General features: G+C 50.0%; 1 long non-coding RNA gene across 1 annotated transcript; it reads left to right on the plus strand.

The window, feature by feature from the left end:
• Window positions 1-1,392: 1,392 nt before the first annotated feature.
• LOC123577141 lies at window positions 1,393-2,618 on the plus strand. The gene is made up of 2 exons (XR_006701726.1): window positions 1,393-1,648; window positions 2,403-2,618. It is a non-coding gene; the product is annotated as an uncharacterized LOC123577141 (long non-coding RNA).
• The last annotated feature ends 17,286 nt before the right edge of the window (window positions 2,619-19,904 follow it).

The following is a 19,904-nucleotide window of genomic DNA, read 5'->3' on the forward strand; positions in this document are numbered from 1 at the left end:
GATCAGGGAGGCATTCCGTACCTACACCCCCATGGATCCAGAGGCTCCGGAAAGCAAGGCGGCTGTTATCATGGCCTTTGTAAACCAATCGGCCATAGACATTAGGAGAAAATTACAGAATAGATAGACTAGGAGAAAAAAGTCTGCAGGACTTACTGGTGGTAGCCGAAAAGGTATATAATAACCGGGAGCCTCCTGAGGACAAGCAGGCTCGCGCCATGGCGGCTGCCAGCAGTAAGCAGACTCGAGACCTGGCCAGAATACTACTAGCTATCATTGCTGACTTTCCCGAGGAACGAGACCGCCGTCTCTGGCAGCTGGCAGACGACACAAGAAAAGGTAAAGGAACCACCAAGGGGGGGAAGCAGAGGCTGCAGAAGGATCAGTGCGCATACTGCAAGGAGATAGGGCATTGGGCCCGAGATTGTCCGAAAAGGGCCGGCGGGAAGGGAAGCAAGACTGATCGAGTAAAAGTCCTAGAGCTAGATGAACTAAGTGATTAGGGGAGTCGGGGTTCGGACCCTCTCCCCGAACCCAGGGTAACTCTTAAAGTGGAGGGGACCCCTGTTGACTTCCTTGTCGACACTGGAGCACAACATTCGGTCCTCCGCACCCCACAAGGAAAACTAGCCAGCAAGAAGTCCTGGGTACAAGGGGCAACTGGTATGAGCCAGTATTCATGGACTACCCGAAGAACGGTAGATTTGGGAACGGGCCGGGTATCCCACTCCTTTATGGTAATACCAGAATGCCCCTACCCGCTGTTAGGACGGGACTTACCAAGATTGGAGCTCAGATAACTTTCAGACAAGGAGGGCCTCAGGTCACCGATGGCAAGGGCCACCCCATCCAGGTCCTGACCATGAAACCGGAGGATGAATACCGCCTCCACCAGGAGGCGCTCCCGAGAGGAGAATATAGACAGATGGCTACAAGAATTCCCCTCGGTTTGGGCAGAGACGGGGGGGATAGGACTAGCCACTCACAGGACACTGGTCCTGGTAGAGCTCAAGCCAGGAGAGAGTCCGGTAAGGATCAAACAATACCCCATGTCTCAGGAGGCCCGGAAGGGGATCCAGCCACACATCCGGAGACTACAAAGCCTAGGGCTACTAGTTCCTTTCCAGTCTCCCTGGAACACCCTCCTACTGCCGGTCAAAAAGCCTCACACAAATGACTACTGACCGGTACAAGACCTCTGGGAAGTAAATAAGAGGGTCGCAGACATACACCCAACTGTTCCCAACCCATATACTCTCTTGAGCTCCTTGGCGCCCTCCAGGGTCTGGTATACTGTACTAGATTTAAAGGACACCTTCAGTCTGCCGCTGGCACCCCAGAGCCAACCCTTGTTCGCCTTCGAGTGGCATGATCCGGAGGCAACATTGCTACAGTGGGCAACTCACCTGGACACGGCTACCTCAGGGATTCAAAAATTCGCCCACCATCTTCGACGAGGCAATACACGAGGACGTGGGTGAGTACAGAAGGGAGCACCCTGGCCTCACCCTCCTACAGTACGTAGATGACATCCTGATTGCTGCCAACACGGCCAAAGACTGAGCGAGGGACCCAGGACCTGCTGGCTACCCTGGGGGCCTTAGGGTACCGGGCATCTGCGAAGAAGGCTCAGATATCCAGGGAGAGGGTAAGTTACTTGGGATATATCCTGGAGGGCAGACAGCGGCGGTTATCAGATGCCAGACAAACTGACCCTAGGACAGGAGATCTGGATCACGACCCCACATGCCATTGAAGGGGTCCTGAAACAGCCTCCTGATATATGGATGAGCAACACACGTATGACTCATTACCAGAGCCTCCTACTCAACCCTCCACGAGTGCGGTTCCACCCCAGTGCAGCCCTCAATCCTGCAACCCTGCTGCCCGACCCTGACCTAGGTGCTCCACTACATGACTGCGGGAATCCTGGAACAAGTACATGGATTCCGGACGGACCTGACCAACCGGCCCCTCCCTGATGCCACTTGGTTCACTGATGGCAGCAGTTTTGTGCGAGATGGACACAGGTATGCGGGTGCAGCGGTGGTCACCGAAACGGACACCGTATGGGCGGAGGCTCTACCCTCCGGAACATCAGCCCAGGGAGCAGAGCTCATAGCCCTCACCAAGGCGCTGATGCTGGGAGCTAGAAAACGGCTTAACAACTACTGGACTTGGGAGACCCAGTTTTACTAGACCAGCCCAAATACTCCCAGGAGGAGTTACAGCGGATCAAGAAACTCCCCACGGCCCAGGAGATAAAGGGATGGTGGTATATACCTAACAAGGAGTTGGTGCTGCCAGACCGGCTTGGAGTCTCAATATTAGAGCACATGCATTGGTCTACTCACATGGGGGCCCAAAAATTAAAAGGCTTAATCCGACATGCCAGAATCAAGATTCACCAACAGGACACCAAAATAGAGGAAGTTGTATCTGCCTGCAAGACCTGCCAACTCACCAACGTGAGGGCCACATCAAATAAAAAAGGAACCAGGCTCAGAGGCACCAGACCGGGAGCCCAATGGGAAGTCGACTTCATTGAAGTCAAGCCAGGAAAGTATGGTTATAAATATCTTTTAGTATTTACAGACACCTTCTCTGGCTGGGTGGAGGCATACCCAACCAAGCATGAAACGGCTCAGACGGTGGCTAAGAAGCTACTAGAAGACCTCTTACCCAGGTATGGTTTTCCTGCCATGGTAGGATCAATGGACCAGCTTTTATCTCGCAGGTAACACAGGCAGTAGCCAAGGCGGTGGGGGCAAATTGGAAATTACATTGTGCTTATAGGCCCCAGAGCTCAGGACAGGTAGAAAGAATGAATAGAACCCTAAAAGAGACCCTTACCAAATTAACCATGGAGACTGGCGGGGACTGGGTGACTCTCCTACCGTACGCCCTTTACCGGGTTAGAAACACTCCTTACACTCTGGGTTTTACTCCCTACGAGATCATGTTTGGCAGGCCACCCCCTGTTATTCCCAACCTTCGGGCTGAACTTCTTGCTGAGTTTAAAGATCAAGAACTTTTTCTTTCCTTGAGAGGGCTCCAGAGGGCGCACGAGGACATTTGGCCGTGCCTCCGTGCCATCTACGAGGCTGGCCCAACCCCCACACCTCATCAGTACAGGCTGGGAGACCGGGTCTACGTCAAGAGGCACCACCGAGAGACCCTCAAGCCGCGCTGGAAGGGACCCTACATCGTGGTGCTGACAACCCCCACCGCTCTCAAAGTAGACGGCATCGCGACCTGGGTCCATCATACCCACGTTCGGCCAGCGGACCCCTCCTCGATCCGGAAGGACTTCGTCATGCGATGCGCCGTCAGTCGGGACCAACACAACCCGCTCAAGCTCAAGCTACAGTGCATTCGACCCACCTAATATTGGTAACTCTGTTAACTCTGCTTGTCATTGCTCATGCTGCCAGGAGTCCCCACGCCCCCCAAAACATATCATAGACACCAGCTCGGGGACAATACTTAATCAGACCTCCCAGAGCCACCCCAGGGACACTTGCTTCCCAGAACTTTGTGTAAACCTCCAAACTCTGTTCCCCTTGTCACCATAAATGCAGCCGGTCCCATGATTGGGTCTGTAAGCTACATGACAAGCGGGGAATGAAAGGGCGGGCTTATTGCCAGCTGATTCCATCTTGTTCTGTGTCCTTCACCTTGACCACACCTCCTCCCCTTGAGTAACCGCCCCCCTCACCTGCCTAACAGGACTCAGACCCTTCCCCAGCCAATCGGCTGAGGCCACAGCCATTACCTCACCAACTGCCCCTAGGCCCCAATAAAACCTTTGTCCTTTTGAAACTCGCTCTCTCTAGCTCTCTCTCCCCGGGGTATCTCACCGCTGTGTCGGTGCAGGTAGGGGATTGAGCTCGGGGATTGAGCTCGAGCTAGCTCGAATAAAGGCTCTTTTGCTTTTGCATCGGACTCGGCTCCCTGGCGGTCTTTGGAGATCATGAATTCTGGGCATAACAGAAGAAACATAGGGCCCTAAATGATCATATAGAACAGACTAAGCCCCCCTCCCCCTTCCCAATGACCCAATGCTGAACCATAGTGAACTGTGACGTGAGCAAGAATTAAATTTTACGGGTTGCCTGGGTGGCTCTGTTGGTTGAGCGTCAGTCAGACTCTCGGTTTCCACTCAGGTCATGATCTCATGGTTTCATGGGTTCAAGCCCCGCGTTGGGCTCTGTGCTAGCCGTGAGGAGCCTGCTTGGGATTCTCTGTCTCCTCTCTCTCTCTGACCCTCCCCCACTCGCGCTCTCTGTCTCTCCCTAAATAAATAAATAAACTTTAAAAATTACTTAACAAATACAATTTTATTGTATTAAGCCATTGAGATTGGGGACCTTTGTTGGATGGGTCTACCCCAAATTATACTTGTGCCTAGGAAGATAATTTTAAAACTTCCACCCAGGAAGTTTACAGGACAACTGCCCTGTCTGTGACCAGGCATCCCCAGACTTCTAGTCTGTACTGTGCTCCTTAGGAATCAACCCACAAAAGGCTAAGACACAGATTATGACAGGCTCAGTTCCACAGTGACCTTACATTTAGATATTTCTCAATATCCTTCCAAATAATTGGCATATTTTTCCCATCCCCAGGAGTTTGGGGAGCCACACTAAAAAATAAAACTCAGCCAAGTCACCCTTGTAGGGTGCTTGTAGAGAAGCTTTGGTGTAGATATCTGAATGTTTGCATGAATTAGCACCTGTACCTACACTCATAATGTACCTTCATTCAAAGGCCTTCTTATCGAGGGTCACACATCTCCTGACACCTTTCCAGACTTCTCCCCTCCTACCCTTCTCCCTGGCCCAACCCCAACTGCCCTGGGCCATGCAAAGTCTTTTGTCTGGTTCCCCTAAGCAGTAAGAATATCCATCTCCACCATCAGGCTGCTGACCTGCCATTAACACCCGCCTGCACGGTTCTGGGGTGTCACTGCCTCTCTCTCGCCCCTGCCATGACCGACTGGCACAGGCTTGAATGTCACTTTGTTTGGTTCATCGTCCTAACCGGCCACTTCAACGCCTGGCAGCTCAACAGTTTGTTCTTAACTGCTGGACTGTCTAAATAGCTCCCATTCGGACATTTCCAGAAACTCAAATGCATCAGATTCCAATGCACTTGGGGGCTGATGGCTCAGGTGTGCCTTTTTCTAATCCCCCAGCCTTCCTTTTTCCCCCTCTCCTCCAAGTCCTCCTCTCATCAAGGTCTGGTTGCATCACTGAGTTTCTCCTGGATTTATCAGCTGAGCTCCTATTTCTACTGACTAATGTTGAAGCCTTTCTATCATCCCATATCATAGCTCGCTCTCTGGTCAACAGTTGGGTCAGTCATGTCGAGACAACAGATTCTGACCGAGGGGACGGAAGGACGGGAGGCGGAATCCAGGGGCTCTGGCTTGTGTGATGGTAAGAGAAGCATGCTTAGGGGCAGATGGCTGTTTCACTTTGGGACATGCTGTGTTCGAGGTGTTGTCATCCAACCCAGTGGAGATTCCAGAAGGGTTTATGAAGAGGTCTGTTGGGTGCTCCCCTGTGCGGATGGAAGGTGAAGGGCATGGGCGCCGACCCCCTGCCAAGTGTGCTGTCGCAGGGGCTTCTGAAGCCTGGGGGGGCAATTAGAGTATCTGAGCCACGGGGATATGCCAATGCTGGGGGGGGGGGGAGGGAAGAAAAAACAAAAAGAAAACAAGAACGGAAGAAGCTTTTTGCCATCTAGCAAAGCATCAGTGCGGTCAGCACATTTGTACCAGAGAAACAAGCACGGCAGCTGACACCTGCTGCTCTAGCAGTGACAAAATAAAAACAAAACCTGAGGCCCCCGCTCCTGGGGAGCCACTGCCTCTGCCAGGTCACAGTGGCCTCACACAAGCTCTTTTTTTTTTTTTCCTGCCGTAATAATGACTCTCTAGAGATATAACCATCATACGAAGAGCATGGACACTCTGTGAAAAGCCTCAGATGGGAGGACACGGGAAGGTCACAAGAGAGCCAGTTGGAGGTCGGGGGGACTTGCACCTTCCACCCTCCCCGTGGCAGGAAGGGAAGAGCTAAGGGGGGCCACGGCTCAGAGAGGAGCTGGGAGCTCAGGGCTGGCTGACAAACCAGCTGCACCGAATCGGGTGCAGAAAAGAGTTGGTGACAGCAACTCCGTGACCAATGCAGCTCCTCTCCCCCTTCCGGGCTCCCCAGGTGGTCGTAGGGAGCGTGGGAGTGACAATTTTGCCAGTCCGTTCCCATACTCGCTTCTGACCGTGCAGTGGATGCATGTTCGGAAAAGAATGGGCCCGTGCGAGGGCTGTTGGGACCTCCCCAAGCCCCTCAGCCCTCGGCTTTTTGACACCCCTCACCAAGGTAGGAGACCCTCCAAGATATTATGGATTCCCTGCAGTGAGGAGGTCTGAAAGCTGATGCTTCTGACTTGCTGTGTGATTATGGAAAATTACAACCCTCTTCTGTGGCTACTTCCCTCATATGATGCATAAAAGGCAGTTAGCATAGTGAAAGGTTTGTGGCAAATGCTCCATAAATATTAGCTATTTTTATGCCCATGGTGATGATAAAGTTAAATAGGGCGTTTAGACTAAGGACCCATTTCCAAGGCCCCTTCCTCACTTGTGGTGGAACCAGCGAAACATGTTCTTAACGAGCTGATATAATAATCATCACAGACACTATTTGTAAGCACCTACGTGCCAGGCACTAGAGTCCCGTCATTTCATTAACTTTTCATACATACCTTGCATGGCAGGTAATATTAACCCCTGTTTGGAAGATAACAAAACTGAAGCCCAGAGAGGTGAAATGACTTGCCCAAGGTTACCAGCTAATAAATGGCAGAGCTGGAGCTGGAAACCAAGTCTTTTCATTACACCACCGAAGCCACCTCTGTAAAAAATGGAGAAGTCCTATTGAAACAGTATAATGCTTGCAAAAAATCAACATTAGACCAATAGAATAGAACAGAGAGCCCAGGAATCAATCCAAGCATCACCAGTCAACTGATCCTCAGCAAAGGCGTCAAAAGCACACAATCCGGAAAGGACCGTCTCTTCAATAAATTGTGTTGGGAAAACTGGCTATCTATATGCAAAAGGATGAAACTGGACCCCTATCTCACACCATCTACAAAAATCAACTCAAAATGAATGAAAGACTTAAATGTAAGATTTGAAATTCTAAAACGACTAGAAGAAAACACAGGGGGAAAGCTTCTTGATATTGGTGTGGGCAACACTTTTTTTTGGATATGACAGCAAAAGAGCAGACAACACAAACAAAAATAGATAAACCAGATTGTAGCAACCTAAAAAGCTTCTGCATAGCATACCATTAAAAGAGCAAAAGACAATCAGTGGAATGGGAGAAGATATTTGCAAACCATAGATCTGATAATGGGTTAATATCAAAAATGTTCATACAATTCCTTAGCCAAAAAAACACCCCAAATAACCCAATTTAAAACATGGGCAAATGACCTGAATAGACATTTGTCAAAAGAAGACATACAAATGGCCAACAGGTATATGAAAAGATGCTCTACGTCACTATTATCAGGGAAATGCAAATCCAAACCACAAGATATTACCTCACACGTGTCAGAATGACTATTAGCAAAGAGACAAGACAACAAGTGTTGTTAAGCATGTGGAGAGAAGGGAAGCTTGTACAACGTCGGTGGGAATTTAATTTGTACAGCCATTATGAAAAACAATGTACAGTTCCTCCAAAAATTAAAAATAGAACTTCTTAATGATCCAGTTTCCCACTTCTGGGTATACATCCAAAGGAAATGAAATCAGGATCTCAAGGAGATATGTGCACGCCATGGTCATTGTAGCATTATTGACAATAGCCAAGAGAGGGAAGCAACCTAAATCTGTCCATCAACAGATGAATGGATAGAGAAAATGAGGCCAATCTCAAGTGTTCTCACTACAGAAAAAAGTAAAGGTAAGTGTGTGAGGTGATGGGTAGGTTAATTAGCTTGCTTGTGGTGATTATTTCACAATGTACACATTTTCAAAGCATCAAAGTCATATACCTTAAATTTATACAATTGTTTGTCAGTTATACCTCAGTACAGCTGGGTAAAAGAGAGAGAGGGAGAAAAGCCCTCTACCTAAGGTGACCACATAATTTATATCCTGGGAGCAAACATTTTATTGGGTGACCAAATGTCTTGCTTTACCCAGGACTGGGAGTTTCTTAGAACATGAAACTTTCAGTAACAAAACTGGAACAACCCTGGGCAGACCAGGACCTTTGGTCACTCTACTTTTGAGGGTGAAAAGGAACCTGAGTATCCATCCATTCAATTTGTGATACTTTCATATTCTCCTTGTGATTTCTTCTTCGACCATTGGATTGTCTAAAAGTGTGTTGCTTCATTTCCAAAATATTTGGAGATTTCCTAGATATTTTTTATTTCAAGTGTAATTCCATTTTGGTTAGAGAACATCATTTATATTAGTTTAACTTTTTGAAATTTATTGAGACTTGTTTTGTGGTCCAGCATATAGTCTACCTTGGAGAATCTTCCATTTGCAGGGGAAAAGAACATGTGTTTTCCTGTTGTGGGGCAGAGGTTCTATAAAAGTCAACTAGGTGAAGCAGGTTGATAGTTTTGTTCAGACTGCCCATATATTTTGTCTACTTGCTCTGTCAACTACTCAGAGAGGGTAATAAAATTTCCTACTAGGATAGTAGATTTATCTGTTTTTCCCTTTAGTTCTATCGCTTTTGTTTCTTGTATTTTGAAGCTCTGTCATTGGGTGCATATACACTTAGGATTGTTATGTCTTCTGATGAATTGGCCTTTTCCATTATTAAGAAGGATCTCTCTTTATCCTTGGCAATATTTATCTTGAAGTCAAGATTAAATAATAAGCTCCCTTCTGACTCTAAAAAAGAAAAAGTTAAGAAAGTATGTATGTCCCTGCAGCAGCCTTGACTCATTTAAAGTCAGAGATATTCTGTGGGGTTTTTTTCACTCCCTTTTTTGGAACATGACATATCTCAACATTTAGAACATCCATTTATGCAAAAAGAAATGTTTTGATTGGTTTAAACCTTTCCAGGTGTGACTCCAACTTGGCTGCAAGAGAAGCTATTTCTGTCAGCTGGGTTGATAATACCTTTGTCTTGGGAAAAAGCAGAAATTTATCAGCTCTCTTAGACCCAAATCACTGGGGTTGGGGGACAGATGCTAATGCTGCCCTTTGGAAAAGTCAGAAACACAGGTGACCTTCCCTGGTAACAACCTCCTTCCTTGTGGCTTGTCTGTCATTTCATCCGCACAGAGACACTCTGGGATACGATGGGGCCTTAGGGTCCTTTGAAAGCAAATCAACAATTTATTGAAGCTCATTATGAAGCCAGAACTTATAGAGGGCCCATGGGGATGTGTGTGTGTGTGTGTGTGTGTGTGTGTGTGTGTGTTGTAAAAAAAAAAAAAGATGAGTCAAAGGCGTATGTGTGGTTTCTGGTTTAGAAGACAGGAGAATGGCATTTCCAAAGACTGGGGTTGGGGTGTTGGTTGGTCCCACGTTATTTCAGTATTGCAACCCCCGTGTTCAGCACAGTCCTAAGCACCCAGTAGATGCTTAGTATGTATTATTGGATGGTTCAATAACTAAATGAGTAACGCCAAAGTCAGAATGTGCTCTCAGCGAAAGTAAAAGAATAAATCAGGGGTCAAAAACCTTGCTCCTTCAGCGTATCCTATTAGCCAGGGTTCCGTTGCATATAACGATAACCACCCTGGTTAGTTTAAGCAGACGTGAATTTAATTCCCAGAATCGAGTGCTTACCGTGTCATTGTTAGGGACGGAAGAATAAATAACCTCTAGGCTAAGAAGAGACTCCAAAAGAACTTCACAGAACTGGTTCACCCAGGAAAAAGAATCGCTACTTCTGCTGTAACCAGGAAGCCGTGGACTCAGGAAGCGACCGCTGGCTCCAGGTCTACACCGCTGGTGGTCCTGGATCAAGAAGCTGCCCCTAGAAGGGCCAGCTCCAGAGCTGCACTGTGCCTGATGGAAACACTGCCACGAGTCTCGCACTTAACTCCGTTCTGAGCTCCGGGTCCAAGAAAGCGCATCCGGTTAGTGAATCTGAATCACTTCTGGAGCCACAACTGCAGGGACCTTGGAAAACAGAGATCTTAGCTTTTCAGCCTCTGCTGTGACGGGAGTTACCCTAGAAGGAGGCTGAAACAGGATCCACCACAGACACCTGGCTGGTAACCTCAGTCTGGTTGGTGTAAGAAATCGGGGTGCCTGGGGGCTGGAGGTTCACATGCTAAACATTTCAAGAACATTGTGCTGGCCACATCTGCCTCTTTCCGTGAGTGGAAAGTCCTGGCAGAGAAGAAGAGTGGCTGAGCCTGGGTAGGGAGCAGGGGAGCGGAGACGCCTGGAAGGGAAGCAGAAAAAGCAAAGCAAGAGGGAGAGAAACCAGGAAGGTGGACGTGGCGGGTCATCATTAGAGAAGATGAGGCTGGTCAGCCGCACCCTGGGTTTGACCAGAGGACGCCCTGGTGAGCCTGGAGGAGGGACCAGGGAGGGAGAGTAGGGAGGGAATAACATAGTGTTGGCATTTGGCAGGATCTGGCAAAGCTGACAAATGCACACCTGAACCTTTGTGACAGGAACTCACGTGCATGCTCAGGGAGACAGGTGCACGCAGAGGCCCGCGGAATTGGGGGAAATCACACCAGCAGAAAGTGGTCTATTCATACAGTGAATTCAGATGTCAGAAAGAAGTGTGTCTATATCATACCCCTAACACAGATTTCAAAAACAAAATGTTGGATGAGACAAGCATGAAGACAAATGACACGTAGAGAACAATTTTATGTCATCGCTTTTAATTTTTTTAATGTTATTTTTTATTTTTGAGAGACAGACACAGAGCACCAGGGAGGGATGGGCAGAGAGAGAGGGAGACACAGAACCTGAAGCAGGCTCCAGGCTCCAGGCTCCAAGCTGTCAGCACAGAGCCCGATGCGGGGCTCGAACCCACAAACTGTGAGGTCATGACCCAAGCCGAAGTTGGACACTAAGCCACCCAGGCGCCCCTATTTTATGTCATTTTTTAAAGAGTACTAATCCTGCTGTGGACACAGGGGTGTGTGCCCATCACAGTGCGGAAGGGGCTATAGCAGCCTTGCAAGAAGTGACCGCGAGGTCATGGAGGAGAGAGACAAGAATGGGGAAGCTGGTTGAAAAACCTTCCGCTCCATTGTTAATGTTTACTTTTGCTTTCTTTTGTTTTATGTTTACTATTTGTTTTTAAATTTTTATTAATGTTTATTTATTTTCGAGACAGAGAGAGACAGAGCATGAACAGGGGAGGGTCAGAGAGAGAGGGAGACACAGAATCGGAAGCAGGCTCCAGGCTCTGAGCTGTCAGCACAGCGCCTGATGCGGGACTTGAACTCACGGACCCTGAGATCATGAGCTGAGCCGAAGTCAGACGCTTAACCGACTGAGCCACCCAGGCGCCCCACTATTTGTTTTTAAAAAGCATATACGAAAATAGGATAATAGGGTACCTGGGTGGCTCCGTCGGTTAAGTGTCTGACTTCGGCCCAGGTCACAATCTTGCATTTATGAGTTGGAGCCCCACATGGAGATCTGCGCTGATAGTTCTGAGCCTGCTTGGGCTCTCTCTCTCTCTCTCTCTCTCTCTCTCTCTCTCTCTCTCTCTCCCCCTCTCTCTGTCCCTCCCCCTGTTCTTGGGCGCACGCGCGCGCGCACGTTCTCTCTCTCTCAAAATAAAGTATAAAAAAAAAAGAAAATAAGATAATACGTTAACAACTAATAAGTGGTGACAATATGGGTGTTGGTTATATGCTTTTTGTACTTCCTTTACTGTGGTATTTCACTTCTCACAAAATAAATTTTTGTTTTCAAGAAATGGACATGAGTGATTCTGAAGTGGTTTTGCACATTGAACGCAAGGCAATGACCATTTGTTTCTTGCTGTCACATGTGGATCCGATGATTGCTGCCCAGAGGGGCCCAGCATATCCTGCCTCTCCAGAGGTTTAGGCAAATTGATGGGGCTTCAGGCAGCTCCTCTCGGCATATGAGATTTTAAATCCGCACAGCTTCTGCTCCTGGCCTGGAGTCTCTCCCCAGGGTGGTTGTGGGGCAGGCAGGCAGGCTCAGCAGCCTAGAGGGGGGAGGTGGGCGGGCTGCAACACCCCAGCCCGCTGCCCCCCTTCCAGAGCTGGAGGAAGCGACAGATACCTCAGGATCTAGGGTCCCCTCCCTGAGCTTTCTTGAGGAGTCCGAAGGGAGGAAGAAGGGCGTGAGAATAGGATCCGAGAAGAACAGACAAACCAAGGCAGTGACGTGGAGAGTCCTCAAAGCAGGTGGATAACCCGCTCCCCACGCCCCTCATGTTGGATGCTCGTCTCTGCTTATCTCCTCCACGTCAATAAATTCTGCTCTCCGGAGCAGAGACCGGGAGAGAGCCCATCGGCTGAGGGACCATGTACACCAAGATCTGAAGCAGACGCTTAATTTTACTGGGAGATTGCCACTCTCCCATCTCCCAACAAACCTGAGGCTGGCTTAGGGCTCTCTGGTCACAAGCAAGAGAAACTGACCTCAGAGAAGGCAAGCAGGAAGGAATCTATCGGAAGGAGACTGGTTACCTCATGGAAGTGACAAGAAAGCTAGAGAAACAGGATCAGAAGAGGGCCTGCGACCCGGGTACATCCAGGGGTCTACAGGGCAGTGGGACCCTCTCAGTGGTCTTATCGGGGCTTGGCTGCCAGTTGAGGAGCACCTGTCATTCTGAGGGTGTCCCTACCTAAAGGTGCTTTGATTGGCCCGCTTCGGTCACATGATCACTCTGGCCGGGGGGAGGACAGGACACCCTGGTTCACGCCCCTCTGATCTTGCACATGGTGGGGATGGTAATTGTCCAAAAGAAAATCAAGGAACTAGGGCAACTGGGTGTCTCAGTCAGTTGAGCGTCTGGCTTCACCTCAGGTCATGATCTCATGGTCTGTGGGTTCAAGCCCTGCTTCGGGCTCTGTGCTGACAGCGTGGAGCCTGGAGCCTGCTTCAAATTCTGTCTCCCTCTCTCTCTGCCCCTTCCCTGCTCAGGCCCTATCTCTCTCTCTCTCTCTCTCAAAAATAAATAAACATTTTTTAAAAAAGAAAATCGAGAAGCTGTTACCAAAGGATGGAAAAGAGATGTTGAACGGCCAGTTAACAGCCAGGGGCCCTGGGACACCCACCCATTTTATAGATGAGAAAGCTGAGGCCCAGAGAAGTTAAATAATTTTCCCAAAACCACACACTGAGAGCAGAACTGGGATTCCAGCTCTAATCTTTGCATTCCAAAGCCCATGTACTTCCCACACCCTATTCCCAGGTCTCCAAAGAACATGAGCTGGCCAAGGGAATAAACATCACCCCACAAGTACTGCCCCGTCTGAGTTTTCCCTCTGTACACTGGCCTTCTGAAAGCTATGACTTCTCAAAATTTCTGTGCATTCTCATCCCAGATGGAAATTAAGGCCATGACCAAGCTCAGGACTTATTGCCACGGTGTGGGATGCTGCTAGAATAATTGCCTTATTATAGCAGACCCAGAGACGTAATTTCTCAAACCGTCTGGCTAGAGTACGTGCCTGGGAAGGACAAATTAAGATGCCCTTGGAGAGACTAATCAAATCATAAATGGCAGACACACTCCTGAGATTGCTAGTTCATGGAGAAGTAGCCCTGGTATCTGTTAAGGACTCTAAGCCCGAGACCGCAGGGACTGCGCACCTGCCTTTACACCCTCCCAGCTCTGAGTGAGAAGGCAGTGTCATTCTAGGGGGATGGGATGGGGAGAGAACTGGGTTCCAAATGGGAAGCTTTCCAAATGCGTGAAATGAGCTGCTTTCCCTCTTGAAGAACCCGGCTGATCATATTTGGGATAGAACATTTTAGATACAATCTCCCAGTAATCTTGTCACCATGATAATGACCATGATTTAGGCTGTGCTTCTCTCCTACTGTGGCTAGGATGGTTTTGAGGGATAATCCCCTATTGCCCAGCTCTGAGTTAAGAGTGCATGTGCACACGCATGTGTGTGTGTGTGTGTATCCCACAATGCACAGAACAGCTCCGAACGAGAATCGCACACCCCAACATGTATCAGGCTTTCTCAGCCTCAGCACTATTGACGTTTGGGGTCAGTTATTTCTTTGTTGGGGGGGGGGCTGTCCCATGTACTGGAGGACTTTTAGCAGCTACCGCAGGCCTCTGCCCTCTAGACCCCAGGGGCACCCCAGCCCCCTCTGTCTTCAGCTCCTTCGTCCTTTCCAAGCCTGACCCCACCCATCTCAGCAGCAGCTCTGACATCCGAGGTCAGGAACTGCTGGGCTGTGGGCCAATTTGGGTGGGTTTCGTTTAGCTTTGGTTTGCTAGTGTTTTAAAGGCTTTAATCAGCTACCTACCAGCAGAGAAGTCAAACTCCCTTCTTGTCCTGATAATTCAGAAAGTCCAGAAAATAGCTGATTTCTCTGGCTGGAGCACAGTGGGGCCTACTCCAGGTGCCCTGTCGCCCTGGCAACCTCCCACCTTCTCCCACCTTCTTTCCCTCCCCACCTCTCCCCCCACCTACCCACCGAGGGGGTCAACCCAGGCTTCACGCACCTGGGTTTGTGCTGCACCTGAAGAGCACTGGGTGACCCTGTCAACGCCCCCTCCCTACCGCAGGGGAGCCTGACAGGTGCGGGTCCCCCAGGGCTCCCAGCAATCCTTTCTCATAAGACCACCTCTCATTTCGGGGTCTCTGACTACTTACAGGGCTCTCTCTCGGTTTCACGGCCATCTTCATCTTCGTAACAGTTCCGGAAGGTGGGAGGCAGAGGTACAATCTCCCCAAGAGAACCGGTGGGGAAACTGAGGACCTCAGAGAAGTCACATCGCTCCACCCAAGTGACGCCATGTGTCGACCGAGACGCTGGTTGGAGCCCAGGGTCCTGCTCCTCATTGTGGACCGGATGTTTGCACCGTCCCTCGAGAGTCGCGTACTGAATTCCTAGCCCTCAGTGTGGCTGTGCTTGGAGACCGGGTCTCTAAAGAGGAAATTAAGGTCAAATGAGCCCCTGGGGGGATGCTGCTCTGACCGGATTGGTGCCCTTATAAGAAGAAACACCTGGAAATACTGTCTCTCCACCCCAAAATGCTTGCCCAGGAAAGGCCATGTGAGGACAAAGCAGTAGTCAGCCCTTCTCAAGCCAGGAACAATCTTCACGGGAACCATCCTGGCCAGCACCTTGATCTTGGAATCGCAGCCTCCAGAACTGTGGGAAAATAAATGTTGTTAAGCCCTCCCCGCCCATGGAGTTCTATGATGGCAGCCTGAGCAGGCTAAGACCATACACCCATTTTATAAACTGCCTCTTCCACTGAATAGTGGATCTTTTAGGGTCCTTCCCTGTAAGGGCTACCTCATCATTTTTAATGCCTACATTCAGCTTATATTGAATATTCCTGAAATGGAGGCTTTTTGTGTGGCAAAGCAACGCCTCCTGCCTTGGAGCAGGGACTCCCCGAGAGCAGTATCTTGAGCCTGCTGAGGTGAGACCAGGACTGGATCCAGCCGGGAGGACCAGCCCACACCACAGAGCCCACCACCCCCACAGCGCGGGGCAGAGAAGTGAGGGCACCTGCTGAATGTTCCAGCACCTCCTCCCCAAGCCCCCAGGACCAGAACCCCTCTCCAGGGCCCCCTTCCCAGGGCGGAGCCTCCTTCTCTGGTTGCTCCGGAGCAAGTGGTGCTGCTGCGAACCCCTGTCTCCCCCCCTCCCCTCAACACTGGATCCTTCTGGAGGCGCTGCCATAGGAACTTGCCAGGCAGAGGTTAGTGCGTTCCCAACGTGATTAGGGATAATGGCGCTGAGTCACAAGGGAGGTCTGACTGTTTCTCAGCTCGATTTTTGAAATTAGGGCTGGGAAAGTGTGCTGCCCCCCACCACCACCCAGGCTGGCTGCTCGCAGCGCCACTCCCCTCCCCCACCACCCGCTGCAGCTGCCACTTCTGTAGCACAGGCCGCCCAGAAATAGAAAAACTCCCACTTCTAATTAGAGGGCATGAGAGGCCCAGCTCCCGATATCAGGGCTGTTGATACAAGCCGGCAGGATACCGAGGCAGGACCACTGAGCCTCCAGCCCACCCACTTAAAAAATGTTTTTTTTTATTTAACGTTTATTCATTTTTGAGAGGCAGGGAGAGACAGAACATGAGCGGGAAAGGGGCAGAGAGAGGGAGACACAGAATCTGAAACAGGCTCCAGGCTCTGAGCCCCCGACGTGGGGCTCGAACTCACAAAATGCAAGATCTTGACCTGAGCCGAAGTCAGATGCTCAACTGACTGAGCCACCCAGGTGCCCCTAGCCCACCCACTTTTAAACCCTTGGTGCCTGCCGCACCTGGCTTGGGCTGGGAACAAAGATCCTGAAGCCTCCAGAGTGGAGCCCCAAGACTAGTCAGGGCTGGCCCCATGCTGGACACTGTGCTCTCTCCCCCTCCAGCGCAGCCCCTCGGTCCTCAGGATATAGCTGAGACAGCAGCCCCCAAGCCCTCTCCTCCCCAGGGCGGCCTCTAGGCACCCCTCCCTCCCCCAAAGACAGCATGATGGCAAAGAACGGCTCCCTGAACAGCTCCTGTGTGCCAGGCATCGTTCTGAACCTTTGACACAGACCATCTCACTGAATCCTCAATCTGTCTCTGCGCGATGGGACCTAATACTATCCCCTCCACAGATAGGAGAGGAGATACAGAGAGCTTAGGGAAATTGCTTGGTAAGGGGGTCGTGGTGGGCTTTGTACACGGCATGCACCCGTTCTCAAGGGTGATGTGGTAAGAGCCTGGACGGGTGGAGAAGGTCCCAAGTTAGGGTCATGAGCATCTCACTGGGGTGGGAATGAGTAGCACCTCCATTGGATGATGCTCTGATGTCACCCGCATCTAATGCTTTGATTGGGTCAGTGGTCACAGGAGGGAGGGGGCCCCACACCGGTCAGCTCTCCGAGGACACAGGGCATAGGGCAGACTTGCCTGGTGTGGGTCTTTATACACCCATTTGAGTCTTTGTGCCCAGATGGAGCACCTGCCAGAGAAGTTCCGGCCTCCTGCAGCTGTACTGGCACCGTGCCCGGCCCTGTCCCCTCCCCAGGAGGAGGCTGGGAGTCACAATCTTTTTTATTTTTATTTTTTTAAATATTTTTAACTTTACATTTATTTATGTTTGAGAGACAGAGAGAGACAGAGCACAAGTGGGGGAGGGGCAGAGAGAGAGGGAGACACAGAATCTGAAACGGGCTCCAGGCTCTGAGCTGGCAGCACAGAGCCCGATGCGGGACTCGAACCCATAGACTGTGAGATCATGACCTGAGCTGAAGTCGGACACTTAACCGACTGAGCCACCCACGCGCCCCTGGGGGTCACAGTCTTGAGGAAACTTCCAACCCTGTGGGTCAGAGCTCAGCCACTGGGGTACAGGCCCAGCACCATGCCCCAGCAGCTGCTCTGTCCCCAAAACCCCCACAGAAGGCTCCCGGTCTTTTCCATGCCAGTTTGCTGGGCTTTTTAACCTTTGACACTTCCTCTGTCCTGCCTGTTCCTCACTGTCCACTGGAGACCAGGGGAAGGAAGGAATGGCAAGAGGTGAAGGACACCTGGGAACACTAGCCCAGCCTCAGCCCTCCACCCCAGACAAGAAGGCAGGAGACCAGATTCAGACCCGCCTCCCTCCAATCCAGACTAACTTCTAGGGCTCAGCTGCCTCGTCTCGGCAAGTGACACGAAAGTGACCTACTGGCCGGAAGCAGAGGCCCGGACCAGATGGCTTCCTAAAGGTGTGGCCGAATCCCCCACTCTCTGATGGGCTGATCCTGGGGTCAGGTACCCTCCCCACCAGGTCACAATAACACCAGGGACCTTCAGGTGCCCCTTGAAGGCCGCAGGATCTGATCTCCTCCTGGTTTCCGGTGGGTGTGTGAGCCCAGCCCAGCCCTCCCCAGCTACCCAGGCTTCCGCCAGGCGGAGGTGGGGCAGCCCAGCCTCACAGGGGTCAGTGATTCTCTGCTCGGCCTTATTGCGGCTTTGCTGCCTCACTGCCGCTTTGGAAGATCCTCCTGCTTTGGGAACAGGGCAGCAGAGGAAGGGCAGGCACAGGCATCTAGCTATTCTCTGGCCTCCTGATGCCTCAGTGGGTCTCAAGAAGTGGCTTTGGGCCCTTTCTCGGCACTGACATGGAGGGAGACAGTCATGCTGCTAGGGGACTAGGAGAGCGAGGGTGCTGGGTCCAAACTCCTCCCAGCCCCCACCCCTGCGGGGTGAGTTCCAGCCCCACATCAGGCTCTGGGCTGGCAGCTCAGAGCCTGGAGCCTGCTTCGGATTCTGTGTCTCCCTCTCTCCTCTGCCCCTCCCCTGCTCACACTCTCTCTCTCTCTCAAAATTAAATAAACATTAAAAAAATTTTTTTTAAAGATGTAGCTTTCGAACATATTTAGCAGCAGATTCCCCAAATGTAAAAGAAGTGAAGGCCATGCCTGATAAATTTGGGGGTGTTGTTCTGGGACAGTCAGGGGTTCACCCAAAGACCTACCTGTGTGGTTTCTCTCCCCAGGGCTGGCCAAAGACTTTTTTTGTGGACACGGAAACGGCCCATGCACCGAGAATCAGTTAGCCAAATATCAAATCATGCAAATGAATTAAAAATATCTTACGCGGAAAATTAGCATAAATGCTAAAATTCTCTAATGAAATGCTGGTAATTGACTTTCTGCCGATGAAACATCCTCAGCAAAAATGAACTTGCCTTTAATAAGTTACCATATATTGCATTTATCAATCAAATAGGAAATCTGATTGTGAAGACCAGTTGGTCATTTGACAAATTGATGAGTGAGTTTTCTTAGCATGCAGATTCTGGGGCCCCAGTCCAGACTCACTGAATCAGGATCTGCATTTCAAACAGGGTCTCCTGGGGTGGGGGTGGGGGGCCTGGGTGGCACAGTCAGTTAAATATCCATCTCTTGAGCTCAGCTCAGGTCACGATCTCACAGTTTGTGAGTTTGAGCCCCACATCGGGCTCTGTGCTGATGGTATGGAGCCTGCTTGGGATTCTGCCTCTCCCTCTCTCTGCCCCTCCCCAGCTTGTGCTCGCTCCTTTGCTCTCTCTCTCTCTCTCTCTCTCTCTCAAAATAAGTAAATAAACTTAAAAAAAAATAAAGAATCTCCAGGATATTCCAGCTGCTTTTTAAATTTGAGAAGTGCTCATTTACAGCAATGGTTTCCAGCCTTGGCTACACATTAGAATCATGAAATCACTCTCTCTCTCTTTTTTTTTTTTTTTGTTTTTTTTTAATGCTAATTTTTGAGAGAGAGAGAGAGAGAGAGAGAGAGATAACGCACAAGCAGGGGAGGGACAGAGAGAGAGGGAGACACAGAATCCGAAGCAGGCTCCAGGCTCTGAGCTGGCAGCACAGACAAAATGCGAGATCATGACCTGAGCTGAAGTCGGACGCTCAGGTCATGAGCGAACCACCCAGATGCCCCATGAAATCACTCTCTTAAAAAGTTATCTGCATCCCCATGTTCGTTGTGGCATTATTCACAATAGCCAAGACATGAGAACAACCTAAGTATCCATCAGTGGATCAAAGGCTAAAGAAAATGTACAGATCTGTATAGATCTATAGATCTATATAGAGATGTATAGATTTGTATAGATCTATAGATCTATACAGAGATCTATAGATCTATATATCAAATCTGTATAGATACAGATATCTATAAAAAAGCAGGAAATCCTGCCATTTGCTACAACATGGATGGACCTGGAA

This window comes from Leopardus geoffroyi, chromosome D2 (assembly GCF_018350155.1).
Source record: "Leopardus geoffroyi isolate Oge1 chromosome D2, O.geoffroyi_Oge1_pat1.0, whole genome shotgun sequence".
Classification (NCBI taxonomy): Eukaryota; Metazoa; Chordata; class Mammalia; order Carnivora; family Felidae; genus Leopardus; species Leopardus geoffroyi.